The sequence below is a fragment of the Symsagittifera roscoffensis genome, chromosome 1 (genome assembly GCF_963678635.1).
Source record: "Symsagittifera roscoffensis chromosome 1, txSymRosc1.1, whole genome shotgun sequence".
In the NCBI taxonomy this organism is placed as follows: Eukaryota; Metazoa; Xenacoelomorpha; order Acoela; family Convolutidae; genus Symsagittifera; species Symsagittifera roscoffensis.
Genome location: NC_087062.1, coordinates 51494609 through 51510534, shown reverse-complemented (window position 1 = coordinate 51510534; position 15926 = coordinate 51494609). Strand labels below are relative to the sequence as shown.

The 15926-nt window shown below is 34.6% G+C and overlaps 1 protein-coding gene and 1 non-coding gene across 2 annotated transcripts in view; both read right to left on the bottom strand.

The window, feature by feature from the left end:
• The window catches only part of LOC134845429 (dynein regulatory complex subunit 2-like), a 442061-nt gene that overhangs the window by 390650 nt on the left and 35485 nt on the right, over positions 1 to 15926 (bottom strand). The gene's annotated exons all lie outside the window — the stretch shown is intronic.
• LOC134857354 (U2 spliceosomal RNA) lies at positions 11430 to 11620 on the bottom strand. Its single transcript, XR_010164909.1, has one exon. It is a non-coding gene; the product is annotated as a U2 spliceosomal RNA (small nuclear RNA).

Genomic DNA, 15926 nt, shown 5'->3' with positions numbered 1-15926 from the left:
AAAATATTCGACCAAGAAATCATTTCTTAAATGCTCTTCTCTCGATCAGTCAATATCTTTAAAAATACAATTTTCACTATTTTCATAAACTTTTCCACAGTACTTAAACTTTTATTCATATTTCTCTTTGATACCTTGGAAGCTTTTATAATAATTTTAATCATTTTTTGCAACATTTTTTTAATTTTCTACTCCCTATTTGAAATATATCTCCAACTTTCCCAAATCATTGACCATATTCACAGGTACGATAACCCAAAGTTTATTTAAATGATACGAACAATTTTTAGTAGAACAGAGATTTTTTTAAATATTTGTAATTTTTATAACATTTTTATCATCCCTAATATTGACAATGTGCAAATGTATAAAAAAGGCAATAATCACATTCGCTTTAGCAACAATCCTTTTAATTCTTTTCCTTGAAGAATACTACAATAAACATAAATTTTTTCACTAGAAAAAATCAATCAGAATACTTTTAAAAATTGCTAACCAACAATCACACAATCAGTCTTCACCGACATCGTCCCAAGAAAACCCGACAATACCTACAACTACCCAAAACCCCCAAACATCCACACGAATTTCTTTCCAAGATAACCCATACACTTTTGAAGAAAGACACGCTCGCTTATCCGAACCATTAGAACCAGTTCAGCAACAGGCACCCCTAAGTGAACCAACATATAACTTATACCCAACATTACCACAAGAATTAAGTAGAATAAGACACAATAGTCAAAATCAGAATACAATTGAAATAAATAGACAAATTATACATCCACGACGAAATAGAAATTTTCAAACCCCCCGAGTTCATTTTGATATACCCCAATCCTCATCACCAATAACTCCAGAAAACCCAAATAGCACATTACCAGAAACCCCTACACTTCTTTCACAACGTAGCATCTCAAGTATACCCTCAGATTACTTAGGTTCAACACCAAGATCTGAACAAATACGTGACAATCCCTTTAACCCCCCCCCCCCCCAACCAAACATCACGACTACCATATTGCACACTCATTCACACAAGGTGAACCAAATTTAATAAATGACCAAATAGATATTTCTACGGATACAACAACATCATCATCACTACCAGAAACATTATCACTACCATCAACACCATCAATCAGCCAGATTTCACCGACGCCTTTCCCCCTCAATTTTCCAAATAACCTCGACGCTAGATATCGAGAACAATCATCAACAAATATCCCTTTAAGATTAGATTGGAACACGTTCACAGCACCTCTACAATTATTTGGACAACATCCAGAAAATAACCGACTCCACAATTGGGCACTCAATAGACTACAATATAGACAAGACATCCACGAAGACATTCGTGACCATAACGTCCAAATACTCCAACAAAACAGTCTACAATTAAAATTCGAAATCACGATTAAACTTAACAACATTGTTCAACATCCTTACCCATTAAACTCACCCATATAACAGCTCAACCGCTACCACCACCATTTATAACAACTGAAGTAATATATAAGTTTGACAGATATATCAAAAAGACAATTGGTTACATCACATTTTATAACCCATACTCAGGATTATCATACACATGTATATTGTAAAAATATTGATATTTCAACAAATCTTTTTTCTAATATTTTCCGATCAGAACACAAATCCTTCTCCTCGCACAGGACCCTAGGACTTATTAGTACCACACTACGATTGTGAAGAAAATGAACAAAAAACACTACACAAATATGCAATAAATCAAGTATCACAATGCGAAACAGAACCACAAGCTATAGAAACTACAACTGTAATAGCGACACTGTATTCAAAAGCCCGAGCAACAACAGTCGCAGGATATAAATTTACAGCAACATTTTCCGAAAAGAAAGTACATTGTTCACAAGTTTCAAACGGAAATAAAAACCGACTTGACCACGAATCATTCTACCAAAGTAATATAGAATGACTTCTGCATCTAAATCCCGATGATTTAAAAAAACAAGCTACTTAGACTAAATATCACAAGAAATAAAAACACCAACAAAAAACTAGTATATTTTCAAGTCTTTGCCGATTCTGTACATCAAGCAGAACTTGAAAGATATCAAGGACATATAAAACTAGATGAAAAATACCCATACAACGGCGCACACGGAAGATTAACTTATGACATACACGATAAACACTGGATACCACACATTGGTATAAATGACCCATCAAACTGCAAAGCAGACACGAAAAATAAAGGGTATCAAGAAATAATGTTTTTCGATTGGAAAATACAACTCGAAAAAATACAACTCACACGCGATTTATCTGACAACACAATGATCTATCAAGGAATTAGATTACCCTGTAAAAACGATCAAGGCTATTGTGACCCTACAACACGAACACAAGCAACAATTGTTTGGTTCCCCGAAGACACATGTACAACATTTCAAGTAGCAAAAATACACGCTCGTATGATAAAATTTCACGAAAAATATTTTACACAATCAATTCCATATGAACAAGTCGATCCATCACGAAAACAAAGTTCTAATTTTAGAAATATACACAATATAGAAAATAAATTGACACGTTTTCAAATATATCAAGAAACAGAACTTGCATGTAAATACAGAAATCCACTTCACAAAACACAATACTCCGAGATATTAGTTGAATACGAAAAAGGATTCGACATGACCACTGGAAAAATAAAATTCGACCCATACGCCACAAGTCACCCTATAAACGAAGGAACATCATATATACCAGTTGATTTTCAAAAAAGTAAAAGTCAACCTGGTGGAAAACTAAAGCCACATGACACTAGAAGTACACGTTTACAAGAACTATCACTAATGAATAACACTTATTTTGGTAATATCCACTATGATATCTACTTAGATATGAAGTTAGACTACACGATTAGTCGAGTTTTTTAAGAAATGTCACTCTCTGAATTAGAAACACTTCAACAACTATGCGAATTAGAAAGGACACAAATCCTACAATCACTTGCACTAGCAGTATTAAAAATACCCTACGCAGGATATTTATTGTCAAGAAATAGATCAAATTTTCTAGACTACGAAGGAAACATTTTATGGTTTTATACTTGTACCAAAAAGTATCACCACTATATGTTTTTGAAGATAAACGCTGCTATAAAAGAATCCCTATATTTTATAACAATAAGGTACATTTTGTTGACACACTTTCAAGACGAACATATTTTTGGGATACAGCAGTCCCATGTGGATCAGAAAATAGCCACAATGTAGTACAATTGAACCCTGATGAAGATAAATATTATTTTTTTACTCCATACCCTATGTTAATGCAATCACTCAAAAAATTTTCACCCGAAAGCATCAGAGCTATTGCTCGTAATCCAAATATTGATTTACAATCAATTGAAATATATTCAAAATCAGATATCCAACACCACATTAGAACACAACAATTCCAAAAATTATTAACACAAATGGACACTATACAAAGACAATCAATTGATCAAAATTTACGAAAACTTGCCGAAACCGCAGGATTTGCAGATATTTATACACAATATTATAGCGGATATTTTAAAGACATTAAAGACTATATATATCTAAACGATGAAAAATACAGACCACAAGATATTTCACCTATAAATATTTTTAGCTTTGTTACACTAAAAAAAGAAATTCTCGATTTTCTAGGATGGCACTATTACATCTTAGAAAAATTAACTATCCTATACGCAATGTTTAACTTAATAGGATTTCTTTTTTCACTTTTAAAAGGAATCTATAACACATGCGCTATACACACACAAGTAAATAGACAAGCAAGTGTAGCACGCATACTATTTGCAGGATTTTTTGGAATTTTTTCATCATCAATAAACAAAATTCTTCTAGACGCACAAATAAAAGAATATAATGAAAAAATAGCGACAAGACAGAACACATACGACGAAGAACATAATAACATAGAAGTAACACCTACCGCACCACAGTTGCCACCCCTACCACATAACCATCCATTATCCTTAGTCCCACGTAATTTTCGAAACCTAGCAATAACACATAACCCAAATTTTAGACCAAACATATCGCAAAGTCCCATACAACATATAATGACACATCATTCACAAGATGATAATACATATGAACAAATTATAGAACAACCCCATACCACCGCTTTTCAGTCTCAAAATAATCATTTTTTTAGCCCCCGATGAGCCGACAACTTGGATCCCTACACCGCTCAAATTCCCATCCAACCAACCTCAACACTCCAATCCCAATAATCCCACTTTTTGCTTTCCCGCCACCCGATTTTCCAACTATTAATATATCATCAAGCATGAATTCGGATACTAATTCAGATATTTCAGTTTTATACTCCATTTCACAACTTTATAACCCTAATATAGAAACCCCTGACGAATTTGCAGACTCCGAACCATCTCCATCCAATAATTTTCAAACTAACTCCTCAGTTTTTTCAAAACCCCCTTTTCAACCGATCCCACCAAATAATCCACTCCCATCCGTTTCTACTCCCCAATCTATTCTCCATTTCATTCCGACCGATCATCTAATAATTCTCCAGATACCCCCCAAATCTCCCAGGAACTCGGTAATTTTATCACCCTACAACAACAGCTAATACACCCTAACATCCTCACTATAAATCAAATTTCATCCACAATAGAATCCTCAAACCCACCTACTCCTACACCCTCTTCAGCTTATACTGCCTCATTAGCACAATCATCCACATCCACCGAATCATCAAATAGGACTCACCGAGGTTATCGCACTTTTAAAAGAAAATTCCCGAACCATATATTCCCGACCAAACCAGGAACAGCCTGCGAATATATTAATCATCCACACCACACCAACACGAAAGATTTCTAGCAATCACCTTACCCTCATTCCCACAATATACTTTAAACGCACGTAACGACACTAACGACACACGTAGTTTTGTAGATGAACATGTTTTAATGCCGACACTTCACTGGACAGCATATTACCATTTTACTAATCCCCTTTGCCTGCCACTATCTAGTACTCATAACGATATAGAAAAGAATAAAGATATGCTATATAGACTCACCGCAACACTAACACCTAGACAATTTACTTATATAGGATATAAAAAATCACTAAAAACATTCACTGCACCCCGAGCTAACGAATTTACAATAGAATTTTACGACCACAATATCATCCGAACTAATCAAGACCAATTTCTAGATGACGACCGCTTCGCTAACCCACAACTAACAGAAAAATTTTTCATCAAAACGTCATATGTATTCACACTTAATATTTTTGTTAGAAAATACGATCACATCATTTCTGAAGCACTAAATGATATTTAAGCTTATGAAAGTTTCAAAGACAAATTTCAGTTATTTTCACTAACCTTTCACTTCCTTGCAGCATATGAACGCGATTTGCACTGTTCAAACGACATTATGTTACGCACTAAACAGACTCATACATATACATACTATCGCTTCATACAAAATCATTTTGACTTACATACTCCATCAAGACAACCACACTATCGTTTTCAGTTTCTTAACTCGAAGTACACTTCACCATTTTTTCTTAATTTCACTCATTGCATCAAAGGTACTAACCTCCACGGCATACTCCGCAATTATGACCCAGTAACACAAATGTATATATTTTGTCCCATCACGAAGACCTTTAACGCCGAAGAATCCAGACCCTTCCTTATTCCACATGAATTTATCCAGCCTATAGAAATCCCGATATAAGAATTCATTCACAATACTAAATATAATCACAAAATGTATAACCTCATTCAAAACAGACCTTATGAGTTTGCAGTAGGCACCGAAGAACTAAAAACCATTAAAGCATTTCAATTGCTTTGGCCACTGCTCCAAACTAAAAACATCATTCGCATACTATCAAAATTATTAACAAATTCCGACATAATACACGACATCTTCCCCCACGGTTTTTTCCCCGACGACTAACAGGTAAGTATAATTTATACATATTCTTCACTAATAAATTTAAATTAGTACTAACCATTCTTTATTCATGTTTCTTTTACATTTCTAGTCTTCATACAACGATCATCTGCAAAAAACGGAAAATAAAAATAAAAAATAAACCTTTTAAAATTCTTCTAAACTTCATTAATATTTTGCACAAAATAATATAATAAAATTCATACCAAATGTATTAAATTAATTTATAAATTGTTTCCCCATGAAGCAGTAAATTTAATTACGATGAAAATTTATAACTTTAAATTTTCCCAAAAAAGCAGTAATTTTGAAATTCTATGTAATAAATTGATAAAATGAAAAAGCAGTACTAACTTTTTGATATTTTCATTCACTCGCACAAGAATTCTATCCAAACTCGCACAGCTCGCCCACAAAGAACTGTTTGAATAATGATTTTGAGTTTCAAGTTTTAACACTCAACAACTCTAACACGCGATAACAAGTTTCAAACTTTCCTTTACCCGGTTGGAAAGGAATTATATACTAAAGCAAACTAACCAACGCAGCTTACTAAACACCACAAATCATAAAATAACAGCATGACTAAGAAAAGAAAACCAACGGTACCCAAACCGGATTAACCCAGTTTAAAACTGGATAATTTATTCTTTTAAAGACTATTATAAAGTCTAAGAAAGAAATAATAAAACAAAAAAAAGTCGCAAGACAAACCCATACCATAAACAATTTGATTTTTGAAAAAAGGACACAACCAAAGAAACATAAGAAAGACCAACATAAACCCAACATAAAACGTTATCACATAACAGGACCTCTCATAGAAACAGCACGAAATCATACTCCCACTCCTGGCCTAACCCACCAGAGAGGATGTCCTGAGCATGCTCTATAGCCGGCCTTACCCACCGCGCTACATCCACGCTTTGTGACCACACTTCTATTTTTAATAAGAGGTACTCAAGGGTGAGTAACTCTTCAAAATAACCGAACTAAAACAAAATGCTTTTGTGAAAACAACTAACTAAATTCATGATTAAAAAACCGAACTAAAAAAGTTTTATAAAATGTAAATCATACCTTGCAGTATATAGATCAACACACAACAACAAAGACGAACATCCAAAGACAAAATGATTTCATCACACTCGAACAAGAATGGCTAACCATAACCGATATGCCGTCCACAATCACAACTCAAAGGATTGAGAGTACGACTTGACTTCGCAGAAAAGGACTTCATTGAACTAGACCAATGACCACCTCGATGTTCAAGTATACGTGCAGATCCGAGTTACGAGGCATCCCTTCCACACACGATCTCCACGCCATTCCCAGACGAGGTTGAACACAAAACAAGTTCTCTACATAATACAGAAAAACCCGTCATAGCAAACCATTTTGAAATCAGATTGATTTCATTGGGGATTCCAGTCGTTGTCACAAGACGACACAACGATTGATGTTCCTAACTCCAGCGTCCTGGAACTTCTTTAACAAGAGGAACCGGACAAGAATATGATGTTCGCCAAATACCTACGTTCATCATCCATCCTTTGAATTGCAGAAAGATAATTCTAACAACTCTGTAAAACCCGGATGGGTGGAACCTGATCTAAACTATATTTTATGATTGGATAAATTGGATATTTTACCACTGCAAAGTATTTAATATTAACCAATCTTAATCCATCTAACTAACAACCCACTTATTTGTAAGTGCTGAAATTACTTGGAATTTCAGCACCAGAGAGATTTGAATTTAACTTAGAAATTAGTTGTCTCTCCAAGAGAACTTCAGCAGCCGCAATAAACCAGTATACCCTAGATCTATTGAGCCTAGCAGAGACTAGTTAAACACCCTGAGACTAGAAAGTATAAGAGTAAGATTAGGATCGGTATTAGACTAAGAAGTTGCACGAATCTATCCGGCCGAAAATAAGATAGCGTGACGAGCAGACGGTGTACCCTATCCGAAATTACTCTATGAGTTAACCACATCGGTTATAACTCAATATAGGCAGTTACGTTTTTGTACGACATGCTTTATGTTGAGCTCAGGAGATGAAAAATTTTGTTTTTTGACTCAATTTTCAGTTTTGACAGTTTTGGGATTAACGTTCAAAATAAAAATTTGTAGTTAAGAGGTAGAAACTTAGCTCAATTTTATGCTGATCAGAATTTGTTTGTTTTTCTTCACTAAAATGATATAAAATAGCAACGAAGTTGATTTTCTTATGCCAGACTTATCAGTAAACAAAGCAAAAACAAATAACTACACATGAACTTGATGAGTTGACCCTTGTATCATGATAGAACAAAAAAGAACATTGCAGGTTCAATTTCATCTAATTGATGAGGCTGAGCAACCCAAATGATTCTTACTACATATGGTGAGCGAAATTCGATCAGTTCATAGTTTTGGAGACGTAAATTTTGCTGCTGAACAACTTTCATGTTCATAACTATGGTTCAAATAGAATGAGTCAAAACTCAAACCACGTATATTTTTTCAATTGTAGTTAATAATACTGAGCAACGTCCATATTCTGGTCTATGGTCGAAAAAAATAACAGTTAAAGAGATTATTGATGAAGTAACCTTACCTTAATGAGTCATACTAGATATGATGAGGCAACAAAGGATCAGAGCATAATTTTTATGGCATAGGTTTCATTGCTGAGCAACTTTCATGTTCGTGTTTACGGTCAAAAAATTAACAGTTAATGAGATGCAAGTTGATGTATTATGACCTTGATGAGTCATATTACATACATGGTGAGGCAAAACTCGAGCAATGCACTACATAGTTTTTTCAAACACACTTTTTGATAATGAGTAACTTTATTATACGCGCCCGTGTTGAAAAAATCAATAGTTTTTGAGATATAAAATGATGAAACATGACCTTGATGTTTAATATTACACATTATGAGGCAAAATTAGACTTATTTATCATTTTTTAGATGTTTTTTTTTCGATGCTCAGCACTTTTTATTATCATAACTCTGGTCAAAAAATTATCGAGTGTTCAGATATAAGCTGATGTACTTTGACCTTGAAGAGTCTACCACATATTTTGAGTCAAAAATCTAACCACGTATACATTTTCTTTCGTTGTTTTTTTTTGCTGACCGAAAAAGTAGTATTTGAAGAATTTTTTTCGGCTCGAATTCTCCAGCTATCTTGAATACTACTATCTTTTACTATCCAGCTACCCACTAATATAAAAATTTTCGACCATTTGAGTTACCAGAACAAGACGAAAAGAAAAACTTTCGACCAACACAGAAATTCAAAATCAGGCATGCGCAAAAGATTTATGAAAAAACTTTCCAGTTGTTTATTTTATAAATAAATTTTCAAGTATTTGGTGAAATTTGCAGGCAAAGAAATCGATTAGCCCGCATGTATTTAAGTATCTTGCCAAGCGCAATTGTACGGTTGATTCCCTTTAATATGCCATGAATTCACTCTCAGTTCCTTCAAAAAGCAAGAAACTCGAAGCCGTCTTTCCCGAGTGATAAATAATTTTGAAAGTTTTTATCACACCCCGTAATCACGACTAATTTTTCAGGGGCAAAGAAAAAACAGAATACACAGTTTCTCCTCTTTTCGTGACAGGAATAAAAAACCCCAGATGATAGCGTCTAAATTATGACTAAACGTTTTTGTGTCAAAACACTGCTATATACTACTGCGACTGCCACGCCAAGTACAACACTCTGAGACCTAAAAAATGAAGAGAATTGAAACTCATTATAAAATGAAGAAAAAAAAATTTTCTCCGTTGCTTCGAAAAGCACATTCATTTTAATTTGGATCAATTTAAATCTTATCAATTTTAGTTGGATCATAAAGCTAATACATCGGAATGAGTTTTTAGGAGAAAATTGTTGTATTTTGAAAGCCAAATTAACCAATGATCCTTTTTTAGGGAAACCGCAATCCGCCTAAGGACACTGACAATTAAGTTTTATGAAAATACCTGACAATTTTGTGTTAGCGGTCATTTTCACGACAGAAATTTCGGTAATAATTCAAAATGGAAAGAAGGATACGGATGTGTTTATGAATTTGAAGCAGAGAGTTACCTAATGGTAATTCGTTTCATTGAAATTTCCGAAAACAACTCGAAGATTGGAATAAAATTTAACTGGCCAAGTCAGGTAAATTGACCTAAGCTGCCCTTTTATCACATTGTCAGCCATTTGCTAGACCATTTGCTTTTGTGTCGTATCGCATCCAAAGTTATCGCAGGCTTCTGTAGAATTAAAACAGAGAAGAAAACTTTTACATGGACACTAGGTAAATTACATGTACTGACATGCGTTGACAGTTCTTTGAATAGGAAGAGTGCAGTTTAGTTGAAACAAATCAAGAGTAAGGCAATCCCTTTGTTTGAATTTGTGGTTCTCTTAACGCTAACTTTCAATATTAGATCTCCTTATTGTTACGACTATTTGAAAGACGAGGAAAAACTTTGTATTCGGGTCTGTTTAATTTTTTTTAGTTTTCCAGGCAAAATCAGCTACGACAGAAAATCATGGGAAAAATCATGGGAAAAGTCAAAAAAAGGCGGTTTAAAGTCTTAGATTTGTAGATTTTAGATTTGTAACAGCAGGTAAAGTGGGCGAGCACGCTTAATATGCTTAATTAGGGCCGTTTGCAATTGCCTAATTGAGCCTAATTTTAATTTTAATTAGTTTTTGGAGATTTTTAAGGCCATTTTTATAATCAGGAACTTCAAAAACTCAGAAGAATTATGGAAAAAAATTTCAAAAAAAACGAGGTCAAACTGTAATGGATAGGCGCACAATTTTGAGTCTGTATGCTCCTAGATTCCAAAGACAAGTCTTTAAACAAGTTAAGAATTTGTCAGAACCATCAAAGAAAAGGAACGAATAAAAAAGAACAAAAGGTTCTTCCTTGTTGCGGAATCCGCTTACAGTTCACAAAATGCATATTTTGGCCTCGTAATGAAAATTTTTGAATTTTTTTTGTCTTTCCTGTCATTTTTCTTCTAAAACTGTTGTTTTAATTGCCTATATTACTAAAATTGTCAAAAATGTCTATACCCGTACTGAAAGTGTTACTTAAATTCAAATCTGGAAATCGAAATTTCATTCAACTTTCAGATCTGTATCAGTCCTGTGGCATGTCTCTTTTTTCGCTGTACATGTCTGAATCGGACATGTGCAGATATGATAACTATGGAAAAATTCAGGTATGATCATGTCTTCTTCAGGTCGGGTCCAGGTATGATCAGGCCTGTCCAGGGTATATTTCAGATCTGTTTTTACATGATCATACCTGGACCAGACATGATCATAGTTGAACCAGACATGATCATACCTGAAGCAGACATGATCATACCTGACTTTACATGATCACACCTGTACCAGACATAATTATGCCTGAAATTGTATGACATGACCTGAAGCAGACATATCATTATGGTATTGTAAGACCGGGACAATCTATGAGTCAATCGAAGCAAGCTTCGGTGTTAACTCGAGAAGCAAAAATCAGCTTAATATTGGTGCCAGGCAATGCCCAGCATGCCAGATATTAAGCGGACAAAAACAGATATCACACATGATCTTAGCCAAAAAGCCGAGAAGCGATAAGTGAAACAAAGGATCTTTTTTCTTCATAACTCACACATAACAAAAAAACAACAGCTCGGACCATAAAATTTTTAAACTATCCGATTGGATTGGGAGCTAGGTCGCTCCCGAAACAATTCATACAAGATCAAAGTGAATAGTTAAGAATAGGCAGTCATGATTCTTTGCCTTATCACAAAACCCTGCCGGCTTGTTGTTTTATCGTAAGACTACAGTGGACTATATTATATCCATCTGTGTTTCTGCTGTTACATGGCGCTAAGTTTTCTACATGATCAGACCTGAAGTAGGTATAGTCATGTCTGACCAGGTATAGTCATGTCTGACCAGGTATAGTCATGTCTGACTCAGGTATAGTCATGTCTGACCAGGTATAGTCATTTCTGACCAGGTTTAGTCATGTCTGACCAGGTATAGTTATGTCTGACCATTTATAGTCATATCTGTTCAGGTATAGTCATGTCTGACTCAGGTATAGTCTGCAAATGGCAGAAGTGATCACATGTGAAAGAGATATGCACAGAGCTGAAAAACAGCTAGTGTCAGACAATTGTTTGATCAGACGTGAAGTTGTGAGAAAAGTTCGGTACGGGTAATGTATTTTTACGTCAGATATTTTTATAACATCACGTAGTAAAAACTACACCAATTTCAAAAAAAAAAAAAATTTTAGAGATTTTGATCGGAACAATCTGTGCTGCTTTGAGAAAAAACCGGCTCTTCTTACATTGTTTTTGTAAAATTTGCTGGTATGATGACCTTTTGAAAAAAAATTATTGTTTCGCCCATTTTGAAAATTTTGTTTTCCAAGCAAAATCAGATGCCACAAAAATGATTGGAATGAGTCAACTGATATATCAAATTGAATAGCTTATTTATGGTTAGTTTAAGCCGTAAAAATTTATTTAGTTTCATTTGAGTAAATTTAGTTTGGGTGTTTTAAGTGCCAATTTGGGAGTAAAAAAACTCAAAACTCAAAGTTTTCTGCAAAATAACTTTGTTCAGATTTTTTGTCACACCACGCAGAAAAAGGCACCAGATTGAGAAAACTTTTTTGAACTTTATTAAGACTGGTCGGAACAGTCTGTGCTACATTCACAGTTACCGGCTACCCTTAAATATTTTTCCTTTTTTGTCTTGCTCGGGTTCGACTAAGCTTCTAATTGGGGCTGGGGTAGTTTCTAATGCTAAAACCTGGTATGCTCCAGCTAAGTTGTCGATGTGTGCTGATGGCAATTCTGTGGCTGGTGGTTGGTATTCGCCTACGCTGATTCGGTTAGTTAATTAAGGTGACAGTGAACACAAAAAATTAGGATGAGTTAAGCCAAAGAAGTTTTTTTAGAAATCAGTCAAAAACAGTTTGAATTATTTTATTTTTATCCAAATATTTTGGATGACAACTTTCATTTAGTCGTTTAAGATCATTGCTACGGTTTCTTTTAAGGCCTTATAACGAATTAGTTGTCTTCGTATGATGACATCATCTGTGCTGACCTTGAGCGTTGCCAATATCTGAATCAGAACCAATGGTTTTTCATTATACCAATAAGTTAACGTACCCTTACTCTTGATATCGTAGCTAACAAATATAGGCAGAGGGGGAACGTTTCACATTGTATCAGTAGAGAGTTACTAATAAAAAGGTCGAGACGGATCAAAACGATTACAGAAACGAAAAAGAAGTTTTTGTTCTCACTCAAAAAAATGAGAACAAACTAAAGTAGAACAAACGAATGAGACAAGAGAAAAAAATCTAGAAGCGGAAAATCAAAGCAGCAGATTAATCGATAAAAACAAGATTTAAAAATTGGTAAAAAGACTGGAACCAAATTGGGAAAGAAGCAAACGAAAGACCATTTCAAACCCGACATAAATGAAGATTAAAGTATGCCATTTTTGACGAATGAACCCGAAGAATACACATCCAGATGGAAGCAAAAAGTTTTATGGTGGAGTGATTGCAGATGAAGCCCAATCAACATGCAATCAATCTATGAGATCATGTACGGGCTTTTAAATCCGGAACTAAGCGAATCAGCAAAAGCTAAGGGTTGCAATCAGGCACACTCAACAGCAGAAATTGAACATTTAACACGTGTTACCCAATCAGAAGAGATTGGGCGAAGTTGAAAAGCCAATATCAGACAAGACTTTGTGTCACTCTTTTAGAAGGATCGGGCTTAGACGAGGCACCAAAATTAAACATTAAAAATATCCCCAGAACTGAAATACATCCTCATATGGATCCATTTATATAAAACGAAGTGATGAGTGAGTTAGGACCGATGTGGTTAACTCATAGAGTAATTTCGGATAGGGTACACCGTCTGCTCGTCACGCTATCTTATTTTCGGCCGGATAGATTCGTGCAACTTCTTAGTCTAATACCGATCCTAATCTTACTCTTATACTATCTAGTCTCAGGTTGTTTAACTAGTCTCTGCTAGGCTCAATAGATCTAGAGTATTCTGGTTTATTGCGGCTGCTGAAGTTCTCTCGAAGAGGCAACTAAGTTCTAAGTTAAATTCAAATCTCTCTGGTGCTGAAATTACAAGTAATTTCAGCACTTACAAATAAGTGGGTTGTTAGTTAGATGGATCATGATTGGTTAATATTAAATACTTTACAGTGGTAAAATATCTAATTTATCCAATCATAAAATGTAGTTTAAATCAGGTTCCACCCATCCGGGTTTTACAGAGTTTTTTTTTAGAATCGTCTTTCTGCAATTCAAAGGATGGATGATGGACGTTGGTTTTTGGCGAACATCATATTTCTTCTGGGTTCTCTTGTTAGAGAAGTTCCAGGTTCAATCGCTGTGTCTTCTCATGACAACGACTGGGTTTTCGCAACAAACTCAAATCTGATTTCAGAATGGTTGGCTATGACAGGTTTTTCTGTTCCATGTAGAGAACTTCTTTTGGGTTGACCTTGTCTGGGAATGGCGTGGAGATTATGCGTGGAGGGGATGCCTGATTACTCGGATCTGTACGTATACTTGAACATCGAGGTGGTCATTGTTCTATTTCAATGAAGTCCTTTTCTGCGAAGTCAAGTCGTACTCTAAATCCTTTGAGTTGTGATTGTGGGCGGCATATTGATTGTGGTTGGCCATTCTTTTCGAGTGTAGTGGGTTCATTTTGTCTTTGGATGTTCGTCTTTGGTGTTGTATGCTGATCTATATACTGCAAGGTATAATTTACATTTTATAAAATTTTTATTAGTTTGGTGTTTTAATTATGATTTTGGTTAGTTGTTCTCACAAAAGCTTTTTGTTTTAGTTCGGTTATTTTGAAGAGTTACTCACCCTTGAGTACCTCTTATTAAAAATAGAAATGTGGTCACAAAGCGTGGATGTAGCGCGGTGGGTTAGGCCGGCTATAGAGCAGGAGTGGGAGTATGATTTCGTGCGGTTTCTGTGAGAGGTCCTGTTATGTGATAACTTTTTATGTTAGGTTTATTGTGGTTTTTCTTATGTTTCGTTGGTTGTGTCCTTTTCTCAAAAATCAAATTGTTTTTGGTATGGGTTTGTCTTTCGACTTTTTTGTGTTTTATTATTTCTTTCTTAGACTTTATAATAGTCTTCAAAAGAATAAATTATCCAGTTTTAAACTGGGTTAATCCGGTTTGGGTACCGTTGGTTTCCTTTTCTTAGTCATGCTGTTATTCTATGTGTTGTGGTGTTTAGTAAGCTGCATTGGTTAGTTTTGTTTAGTATATAATTCCTTTCCAACCGGGTTAAAGGAAAGTTTGAAACTTGTTATCGTGTGTTAGAGTTGTTGAGTGTGAAAGCTTGAAACTAAAATTCATTATTTAAATAATTCTTCGTGGGCGAGCTGTGCGAGTTTGGATAGAATTCTTGTGCGAGTGAATGGAAATATCAAAAGGTTGGTACTGCATTTTCGTTTTATCAATTTACTACATAGAATTTCAATTTTACTGCTAGTTTTGGGGAAAAATTAAGTTACAAATTTTCATCATTATTAGAATTACTGCTTTTAGGGAAATAATTTATAAATTAATTTACTACATTTGTATGAACTTTATTTAATTTAGCTGGTGCAAAAGATTATTAGAGTTTTGAACAATTTGAAGAAGTTTTCTATTTTTTATTTTTCTTTTGTTTATTTTGCAGATGATCGTGAGATGAAGACTAAAAATCAAAATGAGACATGGATAAAGAATGGTTAGTGTTTAATTTGAATTTATTAGTAAAGAATATATAGAAATTATACTTACCTGTTAGTCGTCAGGGAAAAAACCGTGGGGGAAGATGTCGTGTAATATGTCGGAGTGAGTTAGTA